The sequence below is a fragment of the Tenrec ecaudatus genome, chromosome 17 (genome assembly GCF_050624435.1).
Source record: "Tenrec ecaudatus isolate mTenEca1 chromosome 17, mTenEca1.hap1, whole genome shotgun sequence".
Lineage (NCBI taxonomy): Eukaryota > Metazoa > Chordata > Mammalia > Afrosoricida > Tenrecidae > Tenrec > Tenrec ecaudatus.
This window is the reverse complement of record NC_134546.1, coordinates 57,653,017-57,680,246: the sequence shown is the minus strand read 5'-3', so window position 1 is coordinate 57,680,246 and position 27,230 is coordinate 57,653,017. Positions and strand designations below refer to the sequence as shown.

Genomic DNA, 27,230 nt, shown 5'->3' with positions numbered 1-27,230 from the left:
CTAGTTTTTGAGATACAGACAATATGGCATGTACCACTCTACACTCTGCTCACCCATGAAAAAGCAGGCTATTTTAATGGTAGATAACGGAAGTGCACACTAGCTTTATGTTTATGTAGTTTATGTTGTACTAAGTAGTTAGGACAAGTTCTACTTCGCATGGTGTCCTTTAATCCAAAAATATATTTGAACAATGCAAATTACATGAGTTTGGAATTTTCCCCAAGCATCACTTCACCTTTATTAAGAACTGAATAGCAGGCAGTTCCAATTTGATATCTTAAAAGGGGACTTGAAAAAAGAGTTACTGCACAATAAATAAGGAACCCTGATGGGTTATGTGTTATCCTGCTAACTACAGGTCAGCTATTCGAGACCACCAGCCACTCTGCAAAAGAAAGATAAGATTTTCTGCTCCCATAAAAATTTACAGTCCCACAACAGTACAGTGGGTGAAGGGAGATGTCGGACAGTGTAAGATATGACAAAATAATAATAATTTCTAAATTATCAAGGGTTCATGAGGGGTTCTAAATTATCAAGGGTTCATTATCAAGGGTTCATGAGCAGGGAAGGAGGGCAAAAAATGAGGAGCTGATATTTAGGGCTGAAGTAGAAAGCAAATGTTTTGAGAATGATGATGGCAACAAATGTACAAATGTGCTTGACACAATGGATGTATATATAGATTGTGATAAGAGTTATATATGCCCCAAAAAAATGATTTTTAAAAAATCTACAGTCCCAGAAACCCACATAAGTTCCAATCTGTCCTATAGGGTATTTAAAGTCATAATTGAGAGACTGTAGTGAATTTGGCACAATAAATAAAAATTCAAATGTTCTGAAACCCAAAATTGGTCTGTCAGTGTGTTAGTCTGGGTACTTTAGAGAAACAAATCCACAGAAACTCACGTATAAAAGAAAGTTTTACATAAAATTTAAGTGCACAGCACCAACCCAGTGTTGTCCAAGCCCACAAGTTCAACATTAGCCCATAGATCCAACACCAATCCACAAAGTCCTCCTCTCATCTCACAAAACACACACAATAATGCCAACTGCAGGAGGAAAGCCAATCAGTGAACATGTAAGCATCTCAGTGCTGGCAGGGGTCTCCACATGGCTGCTCCAGCACCCAGGGCTGCATCAGGGTAGGTCCATGTGGCTTCTCCTCGGGGATATCTTGCAGGAAGTGAGCCTTGCCAGCTGAAGCAGGGGACTGGCTAAGGCAGGTGCACCCTGGTCCGAGCATCAGAAAGCAAGAGGTCTCTCGGTCCTTCAATTAATCCCATATGTTTATTGGCCAGGTTGGCACAATAAACTTTAACTATCTCAGTCAGAGTTCACATTCCTTTAATAAAATTAAGAGATTCCAGTCTTGCTTATAAAATGGCACAATTCCTCCAACTGTGCACAGAAACTCTTAAAAGTTAGAATTTTTCTTAGAAAGAAGCTTGGAGTCAAACTTCACCTCTCAAACATTTAACATGAATTATCCACTGACTTCTACATATTAAAATAGTACAAAATGTTTGCTGCATAGTTTGAAGAGAAATTTAGATCTACAGAACACTTATGAAAATTCTTATTAAGTCTTACATCTTCAACACTACATTACCCTCACACTTTCTGTACGTGTGCCTTTCAGTTTTCTTTTTTCTTTTCTCAAGCTGTGTTCTCTACATCTGCTTCTCTCTGTCTATAGGACAGTTTAAGTGCAAGGATTCTGGCCTCCTAGGCTATCTAGCTCATAAAGCAAGGCAGGTTATAGCGAGTATACTGACCCAAGGAACAAGAGCAAGAATGCTGAGAGCCTTCTTCAGCCGGAGGCCTGCTAGTTGGTGTCAGGCTTGGTGATCCACACACGAGAGCTGAGTGCATTCTAGTGAAGGCTTGCTGGTAGAGTGGGGTGCTTCTGGGAAGTTATTGGCAGAGGTGAAGAGTTTTCTAATAGTTATCTGAGCAGGAGAGAGACTAAACCAGGTAAAAAGACCAAGCAAGGGCAAAGGTTGGAGAAAGGCCTGCCTGAAAACGCAGCTAAGAAGTTATCCTAATCAAAGAAAAATGTGAGTCACTTCTGATCCTGAATTGTAATTTGTTACTTCACTATTAAGCTCCATAATTAGGAATACTGTCTGTGAGTTTAGAGTGGCAATTGCAATGAATTATTAAAACCAGCAGAGAAGTAGAAAGTGTCGTGGAAGGGAAGTCTGGTGTCAGAATTGGTAAAAAGAATGGAGAGAGGAGTTATATATGTCTGACCCCTGCTTCATAGGAACCAGCCTTGGGTTGATGTTGATATGATGATGATTCCCTCTCCCGCTTGTGAGATTATAAAAAGTCAGATGTCTCGCCAATGCCATTTTTACACTAGCAAATCCAATCCAATTGCACATTAAAAGGATTATACATCATGACCAAGTGGGATTTTTTTTAGGAATGCTTGGTAATTCAACCTAAAGATTGATAGCTAATAAACATAAAAGAATTATAAAAATCACATTGTACAACCCTCAAATAAGTGATTTACCTAATGATCAACAAGAGGCTAAAATAATAAAGAATAAAACATTTATATGGTACCAATGTACATTATTTCATAATTACAGATGGAAAATATGTACCATTATAATGGAGAGATGTAGAAAATGCCGCATTATCTGGGGTTTTACAGGATAAACAAGGGGCCATCTGAGAAACAATGAAGTCCACATGGAAGAAGCACACCAATGTGATCTTGAGGTGTCGATGGGATCAAGTAATGATAAGGCATCAAAGACACACAACAAAAAATCATATCAATGTGAATAAGGGGGTGTGCGGAGTGGAGACCCAAACACCCATCTGTAGACAATCATTTTATTGGGGGCTCGTACAACTCTTATCACAATCCATACATCCATCCATTGTGTCAAGCACATTTGTTGCCATCATCATTTTCAAAACTTTTCCTTTACACTTGAGCCCTTGGTATCAGCTCATTTTTTCCCTCCTTCCCCCACCCTCTCTCCCTCATGAACTCTTGATAATTTATAAATTGTTTTTTCATGTCTTACATTGACTGATGTCTCCCTTCACCCACCTTTCTGTTGTCCGTCCCCCAGGGAGGAGGTTATATGTAGATCATTGTGATCAGTTCCCCCTTTCTCCCCCACCTTCCCCCTACCCTCCTGGTATCACTACTCTCATTATTGGTCCTGAGGGGTTTATCTGTCCTGGATTCTCCATTGGTTATCCTAATATTTGCAACTTATTTTCACACACACACAACAAAAAACCCAAACCTCACTGTCATCATGCTATTGTTGACTCATAGTAGTGACCCCCTGTGGGTTTCTGAGACTGTAAATCTTTATGGGACTAAAAAGTGCAGTCTTCCACAGAGTGGCTGGTTTCAAACTGCCCATCATGTGAATCACAGCCCAACGCATAACCACTACACCACCAGAGCTCCACTTACTTTCAAAAAGTTCAGCTAAAGTAAACACTCTGCCATGGTAGAAGTTAACGTCTAAACCTATATAGTCGGTATACTGCTGTTCTTTTTTCATTCTTCCAACATTTATACTTTATTTTTTAATTGAAAGATAGGAGAGCTAAGAGAAGGTGGATTTGTAAAAGTAAAGAAAAAATGTAATTTAGAAAATCACTTTTAAATAGTCCACACATTCACCTGAGTAACTTTCTCCACATGCATAAAAAAAAGAAAGCACAGAGATTACTCAGTCCACTTATCATATGATCAATAAAAGTGGACAGATTTCCAAACAAATACTTACACACTACAAACAGCAATAGTGCTGCACTCTATCAATGATTTAAGGAATGTTTGTCATTGGCAAACAATACATTTTGTTAGGGTACATATCACTGAATTAAAAGAGATTTTAATGTCCATTAATATTACATACTAAAAAAATCAAAAATATGTTTCTATGAAATTTTTTAATGTTAAAAAATTACATTAGAAGGATAGCTAAGATTTACTTCTTTTAGCAACAAACTTGATTAGCCATTTCTTCTACAAGCCATACAATTAAATTCTCCTTTTAAAATCCTAACCTCATATATTAAATATAGCAAAAATGAACACATTCAAAGGAGAAAATGAAGATGTGCTGTGTGTCTAATGTGACTTGGAGCTTTATATAAATTGCTTAGCCCTAATGATAATTTCTTGAGGCAAATATTATTCCCATTTGAGAGATGAACATTCTAAAATTCCTAAGTGTTAAGTGACTTGCCCATAAATGGCAGCTCACAAGTGATGAGGCTGGAAGCTCAATCTTGGTCTTTTAGTTTGAAAGTCTATATTCCTTCTACTTAATTGGATCTAGTGGATTTAAGATGAACAGGCAATATAAATATGTTTAAAATAATACCTTTTTTGATTAAAAGCTTGAGGACAAGGAAAAGTGTACTCTAAAATTAGAGTTAGTTATAAAAAAGAACCAATTCTTAGTAAAGCAGCTGTCTATGACATAGGAGAGCTAGTCCTTTTCTCACTGTACATGTAAAGTTACACTCCAGTTGCCCGCTGGATGACCCCACTGCCAAAATATGCTAGCAACATAATTCACATTTAAAACATACAGGCCAATACCATTTTGGAAAGGGATTATATGTATTTACTATATTCCAAGAATGTCCACCACTCAAAATTAATGTGGTATTTTTTGCAAAAATATTTTCATCTATCATATTTTCCACTGCTCTGAAATAGTGATTATTAATGCCTATGTACAATCATCCCAACAACTATTATAACTATTAGATAATGTGATTTTTAAAAATTTTGTCTATTGCCAAAAGCATGCTTCTATACCATTAAAAATTTTGTTTGTTTTTTATATAGGACAAAAGTTCCAATACCTATGGCTCACTATAAGATTAAAGATAAAATACATAGAGAAAATAAGTGCTAAAGAGTTTTCCCATTTGAGTTAATTTAAATCCTCTTTGAGCTAGAAGAACATATGAAATGGCTCCTGGAGTTCTAGTTATATTTTGTTTCTTGCTGTGAGTACTGGTTAAATTGGTGCTTGGTACAATTTTGAGCTGTTAGTTTACAATGAATGTCCTTTTTTGTATTTTTGTAATTTAATAAATAAAAGTTTTACATTTAAAAAATCTAAAGATATATTTTAAAATAATCCAATAAAAAAATTATCTTACTGCAGAACAGTAGTAACATTATTATCACCACAGAAGTTACAGTCTAATGGAGAAAATAGACAAATTATTAATCACTTGCATATAGAGGTATGATAGAAGTCCATGCAGTACACTACAGGAATGCGTAGCACTTGACTTAAACTGGAGGAGTGAAGAAAACCTTGGAGAAGGTACTTCTAAAGTCTAGAAGGTTACCAGCGAGTCAGCGCTGACTCACAGTACGACAACACAGAGTAGAATGCTCCACAGGGATGTCAAGACTGAAATGTTTACAGGTACAGACAACCTCCTCTTGCAAAGTGGCTGTCTGTGTTCTAACTGCTGACCTTGGGGTTAGCAGGCCAATACTTATCCCAGTGCCCCACCAGAGCTCCTGGTGGTCAGAAAGGAGTTAGCAATGCCAAGCCAGAGAGGAGTGAAAGCCAAGCCAAGGAAAGGAGACTGTCATAACAAAGGCAAGAGAGAAAGAACTTTTACATGAAAGAAAGCAAGTTCAAAAGGAGTGAATCCAAGAACTGAAGGGCAGAGTAAGGGAAAAAGCTGAAGAGTCAAAAAAAAAAAAACAAAAAAAAAGGCAGAAGAGTCAGGTCGTAAAGATCTGTGCCCTTATAAGAGTTCAAATTTTCTCAAGAAAGCATTAAAGATCTTCCTATAAGAAAGGTTATGACTGCATTTTCATGTGCATTATAAGTAGGAATTAAAATACCTCCAAACCACAACCCCATCTTGTAATCAGCCAGCACACACTCCAAGCTTTCACCATTATGACCCTACCCCATTCCCATATGTACATATACTCACACAGCCAACACTACATGGCCAGGAGTGGTTACGTAATACAATACAATACAGGCTTATTAGCAGCCCATGAGGAAAAAAGCTGAGTCAATGATAATTTTTCTTGGACTATGAATCCAAAGATCCTAGGAAGAAAGAAATTAGCAACAGAAGCTTAAACTAAAAAGATACCAGGCAGGAGGCAAGATGTTGGTATGGGGATGACACAGCAGTTACAGGAAATTAAGAATAAATGGAGCCGTGAGAGAGGAAGAATAACTAGAACAAAACAGTGCGAGTAGCTGAGACAACTTAACAGTAAAACACTAGGGTAAGGTCTCTCTTCCCTGTTTTCCCATTGTTAGGCGCCTATCCTTGAGATGAAATTGTTTAGCTTTTCCTGGGTTCCCTTGCATATGTTTCCTTTCAACTAGAACTCCATTACTGAAGGTAACTTGAGTCTCTTCCTTCTGACTGAAAGAGCCTAACTAAAAGAGCATGAGAGAGTACTGATTCTGGCAGCAGGGCAGGGAATGAACTAAGGAGGGTGGAAGAAAAGAGAAGGCAAGAAAAAAGACCACTGAGAAGGTATTACTGAAGGCCAACAGACACTCTAGGTTAAAATATGGTAGAAACAAACAAACAAGAATGAACTTGAAATAGCACGAGGACATAAACAATACAGAGACCAAGTGAATGTGGACAGTGAAGTATAAAATGGAGTCATGGATGATTCCCGGTTCCTAAAGGCTTCATGTGAAGAGAGGTACTATTCATCAAAGCAGGAACTCAGGAAGAAGCAAAAATGTTGCAGTTTATATACCCCCTCCTTTTGGGAAGAGAAGAGAGACAGAGAGGTGTTTTGTTTTCTACATGTTTGGCCTGAGGCGCCTGTGAAATGTGAACCCAAAGGGAGATAGCCACTAGGCAGTGATTTATATGGGTCTACAGCAGCTCTAGACTTAGGAATCAATACATTTAGTCAATGTTATGGCTTTAGAACATCTCTCTAAATTTTTTGACTCTCCTCCCATCAAAAGGGAGTCTAGCTCCCCTCGCTTCAATATGCGCTGGCCTTATTTACTCATTTCTCACTAGTGAAATCCAACAATGGGCTCAAACTAAGGACAATTGTGAGGATGATGCAGGACCAGGCAGTGTTTCATTCTGATGTACATACAGGGTCACTCATTATGAGTCAGAACTGACTCAATGGCATGTAACGACTCCTAATGAAAAAGGACAAAAAGTGACTTTTTGAAACTGGACTATAAATAGATTCCACCAGGTTCTCTCTCCTTAAAATATTCACCTTTAGAGCCCTATGGTGGTATGTAAGCAGTCTGGCTACTGTAAAGCTGCCATGCTTGACAGTAGAGCAGCTAGGGATGCCTCCAGAAACTTCTACATTATTTGAGTCTTCCAGCCCAGGTACTAGACAGATGAGTGAAGAAACCTTGTGCTACATACATGCCACTGCCATCAGGTCAATTCTGACTCACAGAACCCTACAGAACAGAGTCAGTTGCATAAGACCTAATGCAAAAACTTCCCAGCTAAGCCCTTCCCAAATTCCTGAACCACAAAATTATGATCAAAACAAACAGTTGTTTAAACACTACTTTTTGGAGTAATTTAGTGCGATGATAGATACTGGTAACTGGAACAGCAAATCTAATACCTCAGAATACCAAGTGTGAGAAAAAATGCAAACTAATAAGAAACCCTAAAGACATACCAAGAAGGAAAGTTCAGAGAAGGAAGATAAATAGGATTAAAAAAACAGTAGTAAGCCACTCTACTACACCAAAGGCGCAGAGTCCCAAAGAGGATGGGGTCAGTAGTTGAGTTAAATCAGGACTAAGGCACCCCCCCTCAATTTAGGATCAGCAATTGTATTGCACATGCAGTTTTGGTGGAATGATGAGGGCAGAAGTCAGGTTACAGAAGAACTGAGAATAAAAACAACTTAAAGTTAATATACTCTCAAAGCTTAGCAGTGAAGAAAGAGAATCAAGACACCACTATCAAATGGGCACAAAATTTTTTTTCTAAAAACATGGAAGAGATTTTAACATGTTTACATGTTGAGGAGAAACCCCCAAGAAAGAGGAGAGGGGAGTTCAGCACAAAGACAGAAAAAGGGGTACATAACGGGCAGACATTATCAATGAATGACCCCGCCAGTGAGAAGACAGAAATGAATGGAAGGATAGGGAAAATGGTATTAAGGTGAAGCAGAAGAAGCAAGAGGAAGCTGAGTGATACAAAAGGTTGGCAGCTCAAACCCAACAGTTGTTCTATAGGAGAAAAGATCTGCTTCCATAAACTAGAAAATCCTATAGGATAGTTCTACTCTGTCCTATAGGTCACTGTGAGTCAGCATGGACTCAACAGCATACAACAGCAATAACAGAAGCAAGAGGTTGAGGGAAACTTTAATTATAGTTAAGGAACTTAACTTAAGGGCTTACTAAAAAAATGAAATTTACACACACAAGAACTAAATAGGGATTCCTTCCATGATACAACTGATGGTGCCAACAGGCAAATTTCTCTAACCTTCCTTACTTTTTCTCTTTGCAAAAGCACTTGTCTACCTTTAAAAGGATTGTGAGGCTTAATCAAAATGTCTACACAAAGCTTCTTTAGTAATCCTGGTGGTGCTATTGGGTAAGCTTTGCATTACTAACCACAAGGTGGACAGTTCAAACCCACCAGCTGTGAGTCAGAACTGATTCACTGGCACTAGCAGTGGTGGTGGTGGTGGTGATATACAAAGCTCCTTAGAAATCAAAGTTTTATAATCACTTGAAAATGTTGAGATACTTTTATTTATTTCTAGAGTCCCAAGACAGTGCAAATGGTTAAGCACGGAAGTACTAACAGAAAGGTTGGTCGTTTCAACCCACCCAAAAAAGCCTCATGTAAGACCTGAGGGTGTACTTCCAAAAGTTTATAGTTTTGAAAATCCTATAGAGCACTTCTACCCTGCACACTCGGGGTCCCCATAACTCAGAATCAACCACAAGGCAACTAACAACTACTACAATATGCATTTCAAACTAAACTAACAGAAGGGGGCTTCAAACAGTTCATAGAGAAAGGGAATTTTGCACAAATTGTTAAAACTCACTGCCATAGTGTGGATTCCGACTCGCAGTGAACCTATAAAACAGTGTAGAACTGACCCTGTGGGTTTCTAAGACTGAAAATCTTCACAGAAGTAGAAAGTCTCATCTTTTCTCTTGCAGAGCAGCTGCTGGTTTCAAAATGATAACCTTGTGGTTTAGCAGTCCAAGGCATAACCCACTATGCCACCAAGGTTCCTATAATTTTTTAATTCCCCCTCATATAGCTAAAAGTCATGCATCCTAAAAAAAGCTAAATATATCTGGCAAACCATACCTTCAAACATTCTGTACTGCTTTGCAAACATTAAAGACTGAGCAAACTTCTACAGAGAGTAAAACCCAAATGATCAGGGGAAATTTTTTTATATTACCAATTTTTACTGATGTTTCACTTTTTAACAAACCCAAGTACATTTTACTTTTTAACAAACCCAAGTATATCTACTTTCTCATGAACTATATATATATACCACTAATATTAAGAAAAAAGCTATTAAAGAGAATAAAAAGTCTTGTTAGGCAGTGAGCTTTTCAACCATTTGGCTAAGATCAAGTGTAATATAGTACGTAATGAATTTCATTGTTGATATTTAAAGTAACATATAAAAAAAGTAACATGATTTTTCTAAGAATTTAATCAAATAATTAACTCAAGTAGTCACCTCCAAGTCTACCTGGCCTTTAAAGTTTGGGTTTCTCTCCAACAACCTTTCCATATCTACGATCTTTTCTCTCCAAACTCTAGAACCCAGAATTTGATCAACCCACAATTTGATATTGAGCTTCGGCCACTAATCCTATTAGCCTACTGGCTATCCACATTGGAAAGAATCAGTCACCCAAACTCAACATTTCACAATTTCTATCCTTCTTCCTTGACAAAAGTTCCTCTCCTCCCCCATGTGTATCCCCCCTCCCCCCTAAAAGGGAAAGGAAACCCTAGGTACCTTCTATCCTCTCCCTAAAGCTGAATCCAACCAAGTCTTGTCAATTCCCATTCCCCAAATCTAAATGCACCATCATCATTTGCATGAATTAGCTTCCTGGTACTCCTTTTTATAGCTTTTTCAATCCTTCAGTCCACCATCCATCCCTATTGTGGCCTGGATAACATTTTAAAAATGAAAACCCAATCATTTCAGAGTTCTACTATAAATCCTTTAATCACAGAGTTGATAAATATATAACCATATTCAACGCTAGTCACACCATGGAAGCACTGGGGCTCATTAGGAATTTAGGTTTGTTTCTTTGTTTTAATGGGAGATGCAACACAAAACAAACCATTAAAAATTTTTTCAAAATTCAAAAATTACTTAAGCACATAAAGAAATGCTGACACATTTATAAGCATTAAGTATTATTTATAGAAGTAAAAAACTGAAAATAACCTCAAGTCCACTACAGTGAAATACAATCCAGTCCATTAAATGAGGCACTTCCATATACACTGTTATTGAATTATCTCTAGCACCAATTAAAGGAGCCCCAGTGCTACAGTGGTTAAGCGCTTAACTGCTAAGGGTTAACGGTTCAAACCCACCAGCTTCTCCCTGAGAAAAAGATAGGCAGGCAGCTTCCATTAAGATTATAGCCTTGGAAACCCTACAGGGCAGTTCCACTGTCTGAGTCAGAACTGAACTAATGGCAACAGCTTGATTTTTGTTGCTAGCTTTTGTTTTTAAAGGGCCAACCACTCTTAAAGGTCCAAAAAATAATATGTAGAACAAAAGTGTAATAGTATGCAATCCTTTGTGTATGATCTGCGTGTTTTAAGAATTATCAAAGTATATCTGCTGGAAATATCAAGATGTTGACTCTAAGAGGGAACCTGTTACAATAAGGAAAAACGGGAAATATTTTTACCACATATTTCTTTGAACCTTTTGACTTTTATACCATTTCTAGTTATTACCAATAAATAAAATCATTTAAATGATTCCCTCCCCAGCTCTCACACATTCACACATTCTCATAAGATAAACCGTACCCACTACAAAGACTGCTCTATATACTCTGCCTTCATCCCTTCAAGAGAACTGCTTAAATAGGCCAGCTTTAAAATCACACACTGATCATTTGATATGACATTCCATGTCCTATTGACAGCTCAGAAGTGCAACTTCAGCAGTATTTGGCCCAGTCTTTTTCTACTATTGGAAACGCTGTTGATCCCAATTATCGATAAACTCTGCGAGGTCTCTGGGCTTGCTCTTTGTACAGCAACACCCCGCAGCAGAAATTTATTGTGAAATAGACTTTAAAATCTAGCCATTAAGGAAAGTTGCAAGTCTTGTTTTCCCAGCAAATTCAAAACATCCAAAGTCCCCTGGTCCCCTTCAAAAGTGGTGCAAAAGATCTGTAAAATCGACGAGGGAAAGCAAAAGGTACCACACGGAGGCACTGGTTATACCAATTAGTGTAACGTGATTTAATCCTTACCAGGGGCCCCCTAAAATGGGAAGTCTGGGCTAGCTCACGTAGTACAGAAGAGATGTGACTCTGTACACACACACCATGCCCTGTGCTTACATATATAGCCTTCCCTCTCCCTCTTTCTGTAATCCACAGCCCAACCCCTCCAAATGTAGACCTCGGTCGGTCCGTCCCCTTGAGCCCCACTCCAGGGAATAACACTAGGCTAAGCAAACATCCCCTCTGGGTTCCTTGGCAAAGCCCTTTCAGCAGAAAGAAAGGCTCGAGACTGGGGAGAAAGATAACAGGGTTTTCGGGAGGATCCGTCTGTGGGAGGAGATAGCACTCCGGGTCGAGAGGCTGATGCCTGCGTGTCCAAAGAAGGGGAGCCGACTGCCTCCCGACCAACTGGGAGGTAAGAGCATCAGGAGACAGACTCGGAAAGCCGTGGTGGGTAGGGAAAGAGCTATCTGGCTGGTCGGTGAGCAGCTGTGAAGGGGGGGCGGGGGACGGGGGGCTCGAAAAAGGCTCCGTCTCGAGGAGGTCGCAATGGATTGAGGAACCACCGTGGCTGGGTCTCAAGGGAACTGTGATCGGATCTGTCGCGGGAGGATGTAACGGAGTCTGTCGGCTCCATTAAGGGTCCTAAGAGAGTCCGAGGGGTGCTAATGGGGTCTGCAGAATCGCAGCAAGGCTGGACCGCCGGGATGGGGTCTGGCCCATGGACGATACGATGGGTGGGGTTTACGGGGCCACGGACCGAGACCGGGCGTTCGGGAGGCTTTGGGGCAGACCGGCTCGCGGGCGTCTCCGCTGGGGCGGGGCGGGGCGGCCCTGCAGAAGCCAAGGAGCGAGACTGAGACGTGGGCCGGGCCGGGCGGCAGGGCCTCCGGGCGGCTTGGGCGGGTCTTACCTCGGGCTCCGCCGCTGCGGCCAGCACGGCTCTCTCCTCGTCGGCAGAAGCCGCCTCCCACCCTCCGCCCCAGGGTTAGGCCGGCGGAGGCGGCTGAGGTCGAGGCCACCGAGGGTCGGACGGTTTCACAGAGAGTGGGCCCGGTTGTTTCAGGGTCCGGGCAAGTGGCCGCCGCGCATCCCCCGCCCTGTCAGAGAGACTCCGCCCGGCCTGGGCAGGCACATCCCCCGCCGCACCCCGCCCAGAGAACACACGTTGGATCGCCGCCTCAACCACTGGCGCTGCCTCAGCTGGTGCCTCGGTGGCTGCCTCCGCCGCGTTTCACGGTCCTGACTGGACTCAGCAGCCACAGCCACAGTCACAGCCAACCGCCGCCGTGTCCCTCTTCAGCCTCGGCCCGCGCGCCCCCGACCCCGCGCACGCGGCCCCGCCCCGCGCGACTCCTCAGCAGCAGGCAAGCAGGCGCGCGCGCACTTACCTCCCACGCCCCCTACCGCCGGTCCCGCCCGACCCCGCCCCCGCACGTGACGCCGCCAGAGGGTACTGCTTGCGCTTGCGTGGGCCCGCCCCATTTCTTCCTCCCGAGGAAGCCCCGCCCACACTTTTCTTCCTCGCCTTACGGCAGAGCTGCAGACTGCCTTAGCTTCTACCATCTACCACAGAGGAATGTCGCAAGGTTGACGAAAGAAACTCTGCGTTTGCGACTTTCCGGCCAATACCGAGGTACTGAAAGCTGGTTCGGGTGGTGAGGCCCGAGGCAGGTAAGAAGGCGCCTCCCTACTTCGGGTTGTCAGTGAGTCTGTCCTAGCAGTATACTGCTTTAGCGCCACGCTTGTCCTGGCCCCTTCTCCAGTCTCGCTCAGGGGCCTCAGCGCCGCCCACCTAGCCTCCGCCCCTTTCCTCCCGCCCCCTCCTTCGCATGTCCCCGCCCCAGCTCTCCGAGTCCAATTCTTCCCCATTCATCCAAACCAAAGTTCCAGAAAAACTGACGCGAGTCAAATAGTCTGTTTCTCAAACGCTGTGTAATATGGGACACGTCGAGAGAACCCGATCAGGATTACAGTAGGAAAAAAAGCTCTCTGAACACAAAAGGAGAAAAGACAAAAGTTGCTCAGTGGAATCGATTCCGACTCCTGGAGACCTCGTGTGTCCGACGAGAACGGTGCTCCTTGGAGTTTGAATGGTTGATTCTTTGGAAGCAGATCGCCAGGATTTTCTCCCACACGCTTCTGAATGAATAAAAAGCTTCAACTTTTCTGTTGGCAACCTATGGATCAGCCGGTGGACACCGTACTGTAACATAGGAGACTCTGACTCTTAGGCATAAACATGTATCGTGGGGTGGAGAGGCGGGCAATTAAAGTTGGGGGTGGTTTGGTGCTGTCGAGTTGTTCCAATTCAAAGTGACCCTTTGTACAACAGCACAAGAACCCCTGCTCAGTATTTCGCCATATTCATATTCTTGGCTGTTTTGGAACCCGTTGTTATTATCGCTGTTGTAAATCCTTCTCCAGGGACTGGGCCCTCTTGCTAACATGCTCAGAGTACACGAGACTAGTCTTCGCCATCCTCACTTCTAAGGAGCGAGCATTCTTGTTGCACTTATTCCAACATTGTGACTTGGTATGTCTAGTATTCTTAGCTAACATAATTCAGAGGCAACAAGATGAGAGAGACTAACTTGTAAGATCCAAGATTCTAACACAAGGCATTAGTGAAACCTTATTATTAGTGAGTCTCAAATTTTTATGTATCTTAGAATCCCCTGAGAAGCTTGTTTTCTTCCAAACTAATCCTGTCGCCCCATATGAACCTATTACATTCTGGAGTAGGGTCCAAGCATGCATTTTGTTTGTTTTTAATGCTCCCCAGGTGACTCGTAATGGTCAGCTTTCAAAACCACTAGACTAGAGAAAATTGTAGTATGGGAAGTAGGGAAGGACAGGAAGTTGAGGGAAGTTGGTGCTGAAATTTAAAGGAGGGGCAATTTGATGAAAGAAAAAGTTAGGGAGGGGATGGGAAACTTGAAAACAGGTGTTTTGAATAACTGCTTCTGGGAAATAGAAAAACTGCCTTTCCTTTCAGCACACTTCCAAATCTGTCACTCAGATCTGCCCCTCCCACTTACTGAGATCACCTTCAGTTTCTATCTACTCTCCTTTTCCCTTCCATCAGGTGGAAGCCCACCCATAGAGCTCCCAACTTAAAGCATGCTCCAAACAAAAGCAGAACTTCATCAACGTAGGTTATTCAGAGACCAGCTTACACACCCTAAAAATTGCTAGACACAGTGCCTTGCCAGGTAGAATCGGACTTCTGTTAGTATTCATTAATCACTTACCATTTAGGAGAGAAATGTTACGATGTGCAAGACGCAGACTTAGATCACCAAAAAAAGAAAGACACTGCTGTCATATAGACTGAAACCCTGGCAACCCTCGTGTGTGTCACAGTAGACCTGTGCTCCTTAGGACTTTAAGTGGCTAAATTTTAGAAGTGGATCTGGGTGGACTCATAGCTGAGTGTGTTACCCATTTGCACAACCCAGGGACTGAGATCACAGGGTATTGCGGATAACAGCATTAAGCAAAGAAGAACTTATTTGACGAACAGAAAAGAGCAATTAAGACAAAGTCCGGGACAACGCATGCTACTGTCCGTATTGTTAGCCGCCACCAAGGAGGCCGCCAAGTCATGGCATCCCCTTGCACAACTGAAGGAAATACTCTTCAGTCTTGTACCATCCCCTGATCACTTCCACATTAGTCAAGGTGGTCCCAAGGTAAATATTGGCTGGTTTGGGGACTCAAATCTACCAGGCTTTTCTTGCTAGACTATCGTGAAGCTCTTCTGAAACTTCTTCAGAATCATAGCAATCAGTCAATGCCCGCTGACGGACCGGTGGTGTGCATTGGCAGGGAATCACCCAGGCCTTAAGTAGCCTTAGGTTAATCCTAAAACCTGTCTGTCTACTTTTAGATAACAGTTGCTGTTGTGAGATGTGACTAAAGCATAGTATGGAGCATACGGATGAGGCAGAGATGAAGCAGATAAAGTAGGGCATGAGCCGTGTGAGAAGCTGAGTATCCTATGCTAAAAACTGTTAAGCTTTATAGTATAAGCAGTTAATGGGTATAAATAATAGGTTCTTAGCTTCTTGCTTTAGTGTACATACTACTTTGTAGGCTCTGTCTCAGAATAATGTACTTAAATTTAGAATATAAAAGTCAGAGAACATGTTGTGAAACCATTTTCAAAATATTAAACGTGTAGGTTATATATGATCTTCTTTGTGCCTCAAATAACACCTACCAGCAGATCCACTGATATAATTGCAAAATAGTAATTATATTGAGCTATCTTCTAAAACTTGACTATAATATGAAACTATCTGAGATTTCTACTGGTAACAAAGACTTACATATGGCTGTTATAGTTTATTGTGTACATGGAGCCCTGGTGACTTTGTGAGCTACTCATTAGACTGCTAACCAGTTGTCGATTTAAATACGTCAGCAGTTCCCCAGGAGAAAGATAAGGCTGGCTGTTCCCATAAAGATGGACAGGCTCAGAAACCCAAAGGAAACTTTTACTCTGTCCTATAGAGTCCTATGTCCTCTACTCTGCCCTATGAGTCAGAATTTACGTAATGGCAATAGATTTGGCGGAGCCGCTGGGGGGTGGGTTGTAGGTTTGTAACTATATGGGAGGGGTACTAGGAAATAAATTTAAAGCTATTTTTGTGGAAATCCTTGAATTCCAGATTGTAATTTGTACTTAATTTTGTAGATAATGGAAAAATGTTAAAATTCTTGGAGTATAAAATGTAATTAGAATTCTTTATTGAGAACTTAATGTTGTGGTATTCTGTAGATTAGATTGTCACCAGAGAGAAGATAGCAATGGAGAGACCAGACAGATGCATTATGTATTTATGTATCGCTTTTTCAAACTCTCTCAAACAGTGTATTTGCATACAGTGACCATGCTGCCCATGCTGGACAACCATAAGTGCCTCTTCTAGTGCTGCTTTGGTACAAATACCACAACAGAGGCCTTAGAAACAGTAAAAAATGTACTTTCTCACAGTACTAGAAGCTAAAAAAGTCAAAATCGGAGTCTTGGTCCTGTCATTTCCTTATTGATAGATAGTCCAGAGTGTTCCTTGGCATTCCTTGGCTTGGGTGTGACCCTCACATGCTGTCCATCTTCCCTCACGTGTCTTCGTCTTCCCTGCCCTTTTAATAACTCAAAGGTGATTACTTGTACAATACACTCTCTACTGGTATGGCCTCATTAACATAACAAAAGACCGTCTTTTCAAACAGGATCACATCCAAAGGTCAGGAATTCAACACAGATTTTGAAGGGACACAATTAAATTCATGACACAATTATGTGCATACGATTAAGATTCCACCTTGACCACTTTATCAGTCTTCCTTTTCTAAAACATTTTACTCAGACCTTTTATTCATTTTAATGGCCATCATATACACTGTGCCTTACCTTTATTCTTTTCAAATTTTGTAATTATGTAAAACCATTTCTCAAAAAATGCCAAGCAAAATTCAGATAAAAAAGCCTTGTGTTTCTCCACTCAAGTACTCCCTCAGTGTAAGAATACTTTGTTCTATTAAATTGGCTTTGTATGATGCTCACCTACCCGATACAACCGCTAAAGACAAAGCAGATGAATAGGCAAATGTGGTGAAAAAAAGCATCTGGGATCTTAAAGGCTTGAAGGTAAACAAGCAGCCATCTAGCTCAGAAGCAACAAAACCCACATGGAAGAAGCACACCAGTCTGCGTGATCATGAGGTGTCGAAGGGATCAGGTATCGGGCATCAAAGAACAAAAAATCATATCGGGGTGTGCTCACCACACACACATACACACTATCATGATCCCAATTCTACCTTGCAAGTCTGGCTAGACCAGAGGATATACACTGGTACAGATAGGAACTGGAAACACAGGGAATCCAGGGCAGGTGATCCTTTCAGGACCAGTGGTGTGAATCGCAATACTGGGAGGGTAGAAAGAGAAGGTGGATTGGAAAGGGGGAACCAGTTACAAGGATCTACATGTGACTTCCTCCCTGGGGGACGGACAACAGAAAAGTGGGTGAAGGGAGACATCGGACGGGGCAAGATATGACAAAATAATAATTTATAAATTATCAAGGGTTCATGAGGGAGGGCGGAAAGGGGAGGGAGTGAGGAGCTGATGCCAGGGGCTTAGGTGGAGAGCAAATGCTTTACACAATTGATGTATGTTGGAGTTGTATGAGCCCCCAATAAAATGATTTTTTTTTAAACGGGGAAAAAGTCTTGTGTTTAACCAAATTTATATATACAAAGGTAGAAACTTGCACACAATTACAGATAGAACCCTAGAGGTAGAAATGGTACATTGGGGTCTCCCACCATGTTTTTGTGACTTAAAAAAAAACCCGTTATCCAGCTTCCCTCAGGAAACCTACAGGAACCCGCCTCTTTCCCTCCTTACCCTGACCGCATGCTTTCAGGAAGACGCAGTCATCGAGGCTGACCTTAGAATAAATTGTTCACTGACTCAAACTTTATGAGTAACAAAGTAATTTTTAAGGCGGTTTGCCACTGTCTTAAATCTGTTAAAAGCATGGTTTTGTAAACGCTAGCCAATCAGATTTTTTTGTAAATTCCTGAATCTTCTGTATTAATTTTTATTATTATTTGCTAATTTCACCGCCTTGGAGTTGATCTCTTTCTCCCATAGAGCAGCTAGTGATTTTGAACTGCTGACCTTGTAATTAGCAATCCAGTGAGCCACCAAGGCTCTGTATGCAAGCTGGGAAAATTTCCTTAACTTTGCAGCACTTTGGTTAAACCTTACAAGGTAACACCTGATCCTGGATCATGTTGTTCTTTGAATAAACTCTTCTGTTTTAATAGGAAAGAGAGAAAAAAATGGGAATAAAATCACTGTAGCCATTGATAACCATGCCTAGTAAACAGTGGAGCCCCGGTGTGGCACAGTTACCTTTTTTTTTTAAATCATTGTATTAGGGGCTTGTACAACTCTTATCACAATCCATATATTCATCCATTGTGTCAAGCACATTTGCACATCTGTTGCTATCATCATTCTGAAAACACTTGCTTTCTACTTGAGCCCTTGGTATCAGTTCATTTTTTTTCCTCCCTCCGCGTTCCCGCCTACCCCATGAACCCCTGACAATTTATAAACTACTATTATTTTGTCATATCTTACACTGTGTGACGTCTTCCCTCACCAGCTTTTCTGTTGTCCATCCCCCAAGGAGGAGGTTATTTGTAGATCCTTGTAATCGGTTCCCCTTTTTACCCCACCTACCATCCACCCTCCCTGTATGGCCACTCTCACCACTGGTCCTGAAGGGATCATCTGTCCTGGATTCCCTGTGTTTCCAGTTCCTGTCTGTACCAGTGTACATCCTCTGGTCTAGCCAGATTTGTAAGGTAGAATTTGGGATCATGATAGTTGGGGGCATTTAAAACTAATGGAAAGTTGTAAGTTTCATTATTGTTACGCTGCACCGTGACTGGCTTGTCTCCTCCCCGAAACCCTTCTGTAAGGGGATGTCCATTTGCCTACAGACGGGCTTTGGGTCTCCACTCTGCACTCCCTCTCATTCACAATGATATGATTGTTTTTTCTTTGATGCCTGATACCTCATCCCTTTGACAACTTGTGATGATCCAGGCTAGTGTGCTTCGTCCATCTGGGTTTTGTTGCTTCTGAACTAGATAGCTGCTTGTTTACCTTCAAGCCTTTAAGACTCAGACCCTATATCTTTTGGTAGCTGTGCTCCATCAGCTTTCTTCACACATTTGCTTATGCCCACATTTATCTTCAGCGATTGTGTTGGGAAGGTGAGCATCATGGAATGCCAGTTTAATAGAGCAAAGTGTTCTGGCATTGAGGGAGAACTTGAGTGGAGGCCCAATGTCCCATCTGCTACCTAAATACTAAACCCATAAATATGTGCATAGATCTATTTCACCCTCATATATAAATATACTTACATATGTACATGCCTGTATTTAGACCACTATAAATGCCCTTTGCCTCCTAGTTCTTTCCTCTATTTCCTTTTACTTTCCTCTTGTCCTACTATCATGTTCAACCGTCATTTGAGTTTCAGTAATTCCTCTCGGTCACATTGCCCTTGATCAATCCCTACCAGGCCTCCTTCACTCTCCTAGCCACTGATTTTGGATCACTTGTTCCCTTGTCTCTGGGTTGGTTAACACCACTTCCTTTTCCCCCACCTCTTCCTCTCCATGTCCCTCCAGAACCATTGGTCCCATTGTTTTCTCCTCCAAATTGTTTACCCAGTACAATGATTTGTGATTGACTGTTACGGCCACCCAGAAGCTGACAGGAGACATCAGTCAGTGTAAGACTTGGGAAAAAAATTATAAGTTATCAAGGGTTCATAAGGGAAGGAGGGGGGAAATGATGAGCTGATACCAAAGACTCAAGTAGAAAGAAAATGTTTTGAAAATGATGATGGCAACATATGTACAAATGTGCTTGACATAGTGGATGTATGTTTGGATTGTGATAAGAGCTGTATGAGCCCCCAATAAAACGATTTTTTAAAAGATCATCTAGCAGCATCTTAAAGAAGGATACTAGTGATCTACTTCTTACAAATCAGCCTTTAAAAACTATCAAGCACAATTCTGCTCTGGCCTGGCCATATCATCGCCACACCAAAAGGTTTCTCTACTTGCAGAGCAGTAGTCCTGTAAAAGGCCCATGGGAGAGGGCTACTATTGAAATAACTCATGAAATTGAAAATATTCCTTGTGTTTGTAACAATTGTTGTTTCTAAAAATATATTTCAATTCTGTGTTATGTTGAGGGAAACCATGCCTGTGTTAAAATCCCTCCAATTTGTCTGGCCCTGAAGATATAGGATGAGTAAAATCTAATCTCTACCCTCAACAGGGATGTAGCAATCTGCTTTTAATATTTACTTGCCACTCTATACAAATTTCCGGGTAACTTGGGCTTAGCTTAAAAGGAAATGTTTAATTGGGGAAAATTGAAGCCCAAAAAAAAAGCTTATACTTCCTTCCTGAAAATATTTCAGCTTCTGCTGCCACATTCAGGCTTAGATATATTCTTTTTTTTTGTGAAAATGAAAATGAAATCATACATAAAGACTGGACAGCATGTAATTTCAGTAAGCATCATCCTTTTTAAATCTTTGTGTTTGGAGGTTTATGAAAGAGAGACTGGAAGCACAGGCACTTTTTCTCCAGGGGACAGAAGTGAAAGCAGCCGGTAGAAGAAAGATAGAGTTCAGCAGGAGAGGAGGAGGAGCCCTGGTGGGGCATTGATTCCAATGTGGGGCTGCTAACCAAAAGGTCAGCACAGTCACTCCTCGGGAGAAGTACCGAGCAGCCTGCTTTCTTAAAGAGTGACAGGCTCAGTGAGCCCAAAGGAGCAGTTCTCCTCTGCCCTGTAGGGTCCCTTTAAATTGGAGCCCATTCATTGGCAGTGGATTTGGTTGGCGGTATTATACCTGTGAGGAGTCCTGATGGCACAGTGGTTAAAGCACTCAACTGCTAACCAAAAGTCAGTAGTTGGCACCCACCAGGCATTCAACAAGGGAAAGATAGGACAGTTTGTTCCCATGGGGTTTACAACTTTGGCATAGCATAATCCCCAAAGACAGTGTTCTACGTTCTACTTGAATGAATAGCAACTGGCACTGTAATAGCTCATGAGTGGCCGTGTCAGGTCCACTTTTGGCCTCTCTGTCCGCAGAAAAGAGGAGTGAAGAAAACGGACGGTACAGGCAGACATGAATGCCGTGGACTAATGGACCACAGGAGCGCCGGTCTTCAGGACCCTAAGGCCAGAGGAACTAGGTGGTGCCTCACTACCACTATCACGTTCTCTGAAGAGGCTTGCATTAGAAAGCCCAGTCTAGAGTAGAAAGTAAATAAGCAGTCACCAAAGAGACCAGGCTGACTAGTTGGCTAGAGACTGGTGGAACCCCTGAGTCATCCTTTTGGTCTGGAGCTGAACTCAGCTCCATGGCTCCATTTTCAAGCTTAACACTGAGTAATCAACCATTTGAGATTAAAAAGGTAGTATGTACCCAGGGACAAAGTTCCAAAGGGTTAGGAAAGAAGGAAGAGTGAGAAGAGTGGACCTAGGGGGAGAGAGTGGGATAAGTGATGATTTCATAGTGTAGGCATCACAATGACATGAAACCAAACACTGTATATACTTGCATACAAGCCGAGATTTTCCGCATATTTAAAAAAAACATTTATTAGGATTTTTTAAATCATTTTATTAGGATGCAGTACATTTTTAGGCAGCTTTTGTAAAATTAGATGCCTCAGCTGATACTCGACTATATACGGTATGTATGAATTGGGTCGGCTTATACCCGAGTATACACAGTATGTACCCTGTTTCCCTGAAAATAAGACAATGTCTTATATTAATTTTTTCTCCCAAAGATGCGCCAGGTCTTCTTTTCAGGGGATGTCTTATTTTTCCATGAAGAAGAATACGGTACACATTTATTATTTATTGTTTTATTAAAAGAGATCTCGCACTTCCTCTCTGCTCCGGCTGCACTGCGGTGGCACCCACCTCTATGGTCCAGAGTCCAGAGTTATGGTAGCTTTGGGGGGTCTTATTTTCAGGAAGGTCTTATTTTAGGGGGATGCCTTATATTTCAGGGAGAGGCAAAACTGTACGTAGGTCTTATTTTCCGGGGTGCCTTACTTTCGGGAAAACAGGGTATGTCTAAGACTCAGGTTGGTTTATACTTGAGTATATACAGTATGTATGAATTGTTGAATGAAAAACTGATCAACTCTAAACCTTCACCAAATCACAATTTAAAAGTTACTTTTAAGAAAAATAGATTTACAGCCTTGGAAATTTATCAGGGAGTTCTACCCTGCTTCCTAGGGTTGCTATGAGCCTGAATCTACTGATGGCAGGGAGCTTGTTTAGTTTTGGAGTTGGGATATATGAGATATAATTTTTTTTCAAAATGGACAGAGTTTTGTTTTCTGGTTCATTATAAAAAAAAGATTTAAAAAAACAGACAATAGGCAAGATATGACAAAATAACAATGTATAAATTACCAAGGGCACAGGAGGGAGGGGGGAGAGGGGAGGGAGGGGAAAAAAAAGAGGACCTGGTAAAAAAGAAAATTTTGTATCTCTTACAGGCAAGGATGGTAAGAATTGTCTCTTGTCCATTGAACTTTGTAGGGGCAGCAAAAAGGAGGAAAGTCCTAAATGAAATGGAGTGTCCTAGTGGCTACAACAAGGGGCCCAAGCAGAGGGACAATTGTGAGATGGTGCAGGACCAGCCAGTGTTTTTGTTGTGTTGTAGATAGGCCACTCTGAGTCAGAGCTGATTCGGCTGCAGCTAAAGACAATGTGAAGTAGGTGAAGGTTTACCGAGCAGATCACATTTCACTCATTGATTACCATTTTGACAATGTAACTTCCTTTAGTTCAAATTCTTTTCTTTTTCTTAAATCATTTTATTGGGGGCTCGTACAGCTCTTATCACAATCCATACATACATCTATTGTGTCAAGCACATTTGTACATTTGTTGCCATCATCATTCTCAAAACATTTGCTTTCTACTTGAGCCCTTGGTATCAGCTCCTCATTTTCCCCCTCCCTCCCTGCCTCGCCCCTCATGAACCCTGGATAATTTATGTGACTGTTATTTTGTCATGTCTTATACTGTCCCGTCCCCCAGGGTTAATTCCCATTTTGTTCCGCCTTTCCTAACCCTTCCTGCCTTTGCACTGGGTAAAAGTCAACCTTTTTTATTTTTTTCTTTCCTCAAATGGTTAATTAATTAAACAATGCCTGTCCCCTACCCCCCTAGTGTTATTGTTCACCTTATACACCAGTCTATTGTTGGGCTGAAAAGTGAGCCTTAAGGATGAGTTCATTTCCAGGGGGTCGCTCTCTCTGACCCCTTTCAGAGAGGTCATTAGTGATATCTAAGCCCCATCAAGTCCTTCTGGTCGGTGTCATGGAGGCTGAGGTTCGAGTAGGCCATTAGTCAGTTGGACTAATTATTTCCTTATCTTCAATTTTCTTTACTCTTCTTTGCCCCAAACAGAAAGAGATCAATAATTGCACCATTGTTGGCCACTCACAAACTTGTAAGACCCCATGGATCCTTCCCAAAGGAGAATGTGGACCATTTTCTTTATGGATTATATTATGCTAATAGACATTGATGTTCCCCAGGACTATGATCCTGAGTCCCTAGACCCAATGACTAACATTCCCTCTAGTTGTTTATGTCTAAGAAGTTTTCACAGCTTTCTGCCCTGTGTGTTATGCTGTGTTGATGGATATATTTGCAGTGTTGGTAAACACGTATGTAGAAACATCCTATATCAACCTTATATATTCTTGAATCTAGTCCCATTTTTATCTTTGCTACATCGCACCCTGACTGGCTCAGCTCCTCCCTGAGACCCTTCTGTAAGGGATGTCCAGTGGACTACAAATGGACTTTGGGTCTCCACTCCGCACTTCACCCTCATTCACTAAGATATGAATTTTTGTTCTGATGATGCCTGATACCTAATCCCTTTGATACCTCGTGATCGCACAGGCTGCTGTGTTCTTCCATGTGGGTTTTGTTGCATCTGAGCTAGATGGCCACTTGTTTCCCTTCAAGCCTTTAAGACCCCAGATGCTATATTAGTCTATCCATCTTATGTGTCATTTAGAGATGGTGATTATAGCAGGATTGCATATATAATAATATTCACTTCTGTTGCCTTTAACTCTAGTACACATCCCAATATCTTTGTTTTGGGGTTTTTTTAATCATTTTATTAGGGGTTCATATCACAATCCATGCATACATCCATTGTGTCAAGCACATTTGTACATTTGTTGGCCAACATCATTCTCAAAACATTTGCTTTCTACTTGAGTCCTTGGTATCAGCTCCTCATTTTCACATCCCAATGTCTTATCTTCCTTTGCCTGGATTATGTTTTGCTGACCTCCCTCATATATATGTCCTCCCTTTCACTGAAGTCACTGTGTCTGCCCTCTAGTTAAGGGGTTATTTATCCGGCCCACCGGGTGTTTTTCCCCCTTTTGTTTTTTTTACTTCAAAATAAGATATGTGCAGTGTGCATAGGAATTTGTTCATAGTTTTTGTTTCTGTTTGTTTTTTTAGGATCATAAGGAGATGGCACTGTCCCCACAGTGTTTTATTCTTTTTTTATTAACATTTTATTAGGGGCTCATACAACTCTTACCACAATCCATACATATACATACATCAATTGTATAAAGCACATCTGTACATTCTTTGCCCTAATCATTTTCTTTTTTTTTTCCCTCTTCTTTTTTTGTATTTTATTAGGGGCTCATACATCTCTTATCACAATCCATACATATACATACATCAATTGTAAAAAGCACATCCACACATTCCCTGCCCCAATCATTCTCAAAGCATTTGCTGTCCACTTAAGCCATTTGCATCAGGTCCTCATTTTTTTTTCCCTCCCTCTTGTGCCCTTGGTAATTTATAGATTGTTGTTTTGTCATATCTTGCCCTATCCGGAGTCTCCCTTCCCCCCTTCTCTACCGTCCATCTCCCAGGGAGGAAGTCACATGTGGATCCTTGTTATCAGTTCCCCCTTTCCAACCCACTCACCCTCCACTCTCCCAGCATCGCCCCTCACACCCTTGGTCCTGAACATATCATCCACCCTGGATTCCCTGTGCCTCCAGCCCCCATATGCACCAGTGTACAGCCTCTGCCCTATCCAGTCCTGCAAAGTAGAATTCGGATCATGGTAGTTGTGGGGAGGAAGCATCCAGGATCTGGGGGAAAGCTGTGTTCTTCATCGGTTCTACCTCGCACCCTGACTGACCCATCTCCTCTCCTAAACCCCTCTATGAGGGGATCTCCAGTGGCCAACACTTGGGCCTTGGGTCTCCACTCTGCACTTCCCCCTTCATTCAATATACACACACACACACATATACATATACACATACATATATCTTTTTTTTTTGCATGATGCCTTATACCTGGTCCCTTTGGCACCTCGTGATCACACTGGCTGGTGTGCTTCTTCCATTTGGGCTTTTTTGCTTCTGAGCTAGATGGCCGCTTGTTCACCTTCAAGCCTTTAAGACCCCAGACACTATCTCTTTTGATAGCCGGGCACCATCAGCTTTCTTCCCCACATTTGCTTATGCACCCATTTGTCTTCAGCGATCCTATCATGGAGGTATGCAGCCAATGATAGGATTTTTTGTTCTTTGATGCCTGATAACTGACCCCTTCGGGACCACTCAATCACACAGGCTGGTGTGTTCTTCCATGTGGGCTTTGTTGCTTCTGAGCTAGATGGACGCTTGTTTATCTTCAAGCCTTTAAGACCCCAGTCACTATCTCTTGATAGCCGGGCACCATCAGCTTTCTTCACCACATTTACTTGTTCACCCACTTTGGCTTCAGCAGTTGTGTCGGGTGAGCATCATAGAGTTCCAATTTAATAAAAGAAAGTATTCATGCATTGAGGGAGTGTTTGAGTAGAGGCCCAAGGTCCTTCCGCCACCTTAATACTTAACCTATAAATATAGACACATAGATCTATTTCCCCATCCTCATATATATATATATTTGCATGTTCATTTCTTTGTCTAGACCTCCATAAATGCCCTTTGACTCCTAGCTCTTTCCTACATCTCCCTTGACTTTCCTCCTGCCCCACTACCATGCTCCATCACCACCTGGGCTACAGCTATACCTCTTCTCTACGCAACCTTACCCTTGATCATTCCCCATCAGGCCTGCCACTGCCCCCTCTCTATCATTTTGGGTCCCATGTTGTTCCTTTGTCCCTGTGTTTGTTGACACCCCTTCCTTACCCCCTTACCCCACCCCCACCTCAAATTCCCCCCCCCAACTGTCGGTCCCATTGTTTTTCCTCCAGATAGTTCATCCAGCCTGTCCTATTCAGACAGGAGACACATGTATGAAAACAAGACAGAGGAAAACAAAGCAACAGTATACAACCAGACAACAAAGCAACAAAAACAAATCACTGACAAAGAACAAAACAAAACACTTCACAAAAGAAAAGCTTGTAGTTAGTTCAAGGATTGTTTGTTATCTGATCAGAGCACAAGGGAGCAGATGAAGGGGCAGGAGGAGAAAGTAGAACACAGCCTGGCCCACCAGGCTGTGAGGATGATGTTCCAGAGTAGAGCAGCCAGTCCACAGAGAGAACAACATGGCTGGCCCCACTATGAGAAATGATGCCCCTCAGTGACTAAGGGCGATACAGGGGACAGCACCGGAGACACAGTGTGGGAATTGCACCTGACCTGATCCTACCACACCGAGGCAAAGCACTGGGGGAGTGCAGCGGAACAGCAAAGGAATGGAGTGGCAAGGTCCCCAGGGAATGCTGAAAGTGGACTTTGGGGCCAGGGCGTGGTACCCCAACAGACTGGACTGGAAAACACTCATAGTTTTTTTAAAACTATAATCCAGCCCTCCAGCGGGTCTGAGGGACAGTGAACTGGCCCCCTGTTTAAAAAGTTTGAGGGCCTATAATAATTATTTATAAACTATCAAGGGAGCGGGGAGGGAGGGGGAGAGGGGGAAAAAAAGGGAATCTGAGCTGATTCCAGGAACCCAGGTGGAAGGTGAATTATGAGAATGACAAGTACAACGAATGTATAAGGGTGCTTTGCTCAATTGATGTATGTATGGATTGTGATAAG

At 41.9% G+C, this 27,230-nt stretch overlaps 2 protein-coding genes across 16 annotated transcripts in view; one reads left to right on the top strand and one right to left on the bottom strand.

The window, feature by feature from the left end:
* MYO9A (myosin IXA) overlaps positions 1-12,818 on the bottom strand; it is a 250,951-nt gene extending 238,133 nt beyond the window's left edge. For 13 of the 14 annotated variants that reach the window (XM_075536142.1, XM_075536146.1, XM_075536147.1 and 10 more), the window contains exon 1: positions 12,418-12,814. The gene's annotated coding sequence lies outside the window, so the exon portion shown is untranslated. Of the gene's footprint in view, positions 1-12,417 lie in introns of all 14 variants that reach the window. The other variant, XM_075536143.1, reaches the window with a different exon arrangement.
* SENP8 (SUMO peptidase family member, NEDD8 specific) overlaps positions 11,675-27,230 on the top strand; it is a 32,100-nt gene continuing 16,544 nt past the window's right edge. Inside the window, exons 1-2 of one of the 2 annotated variants that reach the window (XM_075536156.1) lie at positions 11,675-11,919; positions 12,571-13,178. The gene's annotated coding sequence lies outside the window, so the exon portion shown is untranslated. Of the gene's footprint in view, positions 11,920-12,481; positions 13,179-27,230 lie in introns of those variants that run through there. The other variant, XM_075536157.1, reaches the window with a different exon arrangement.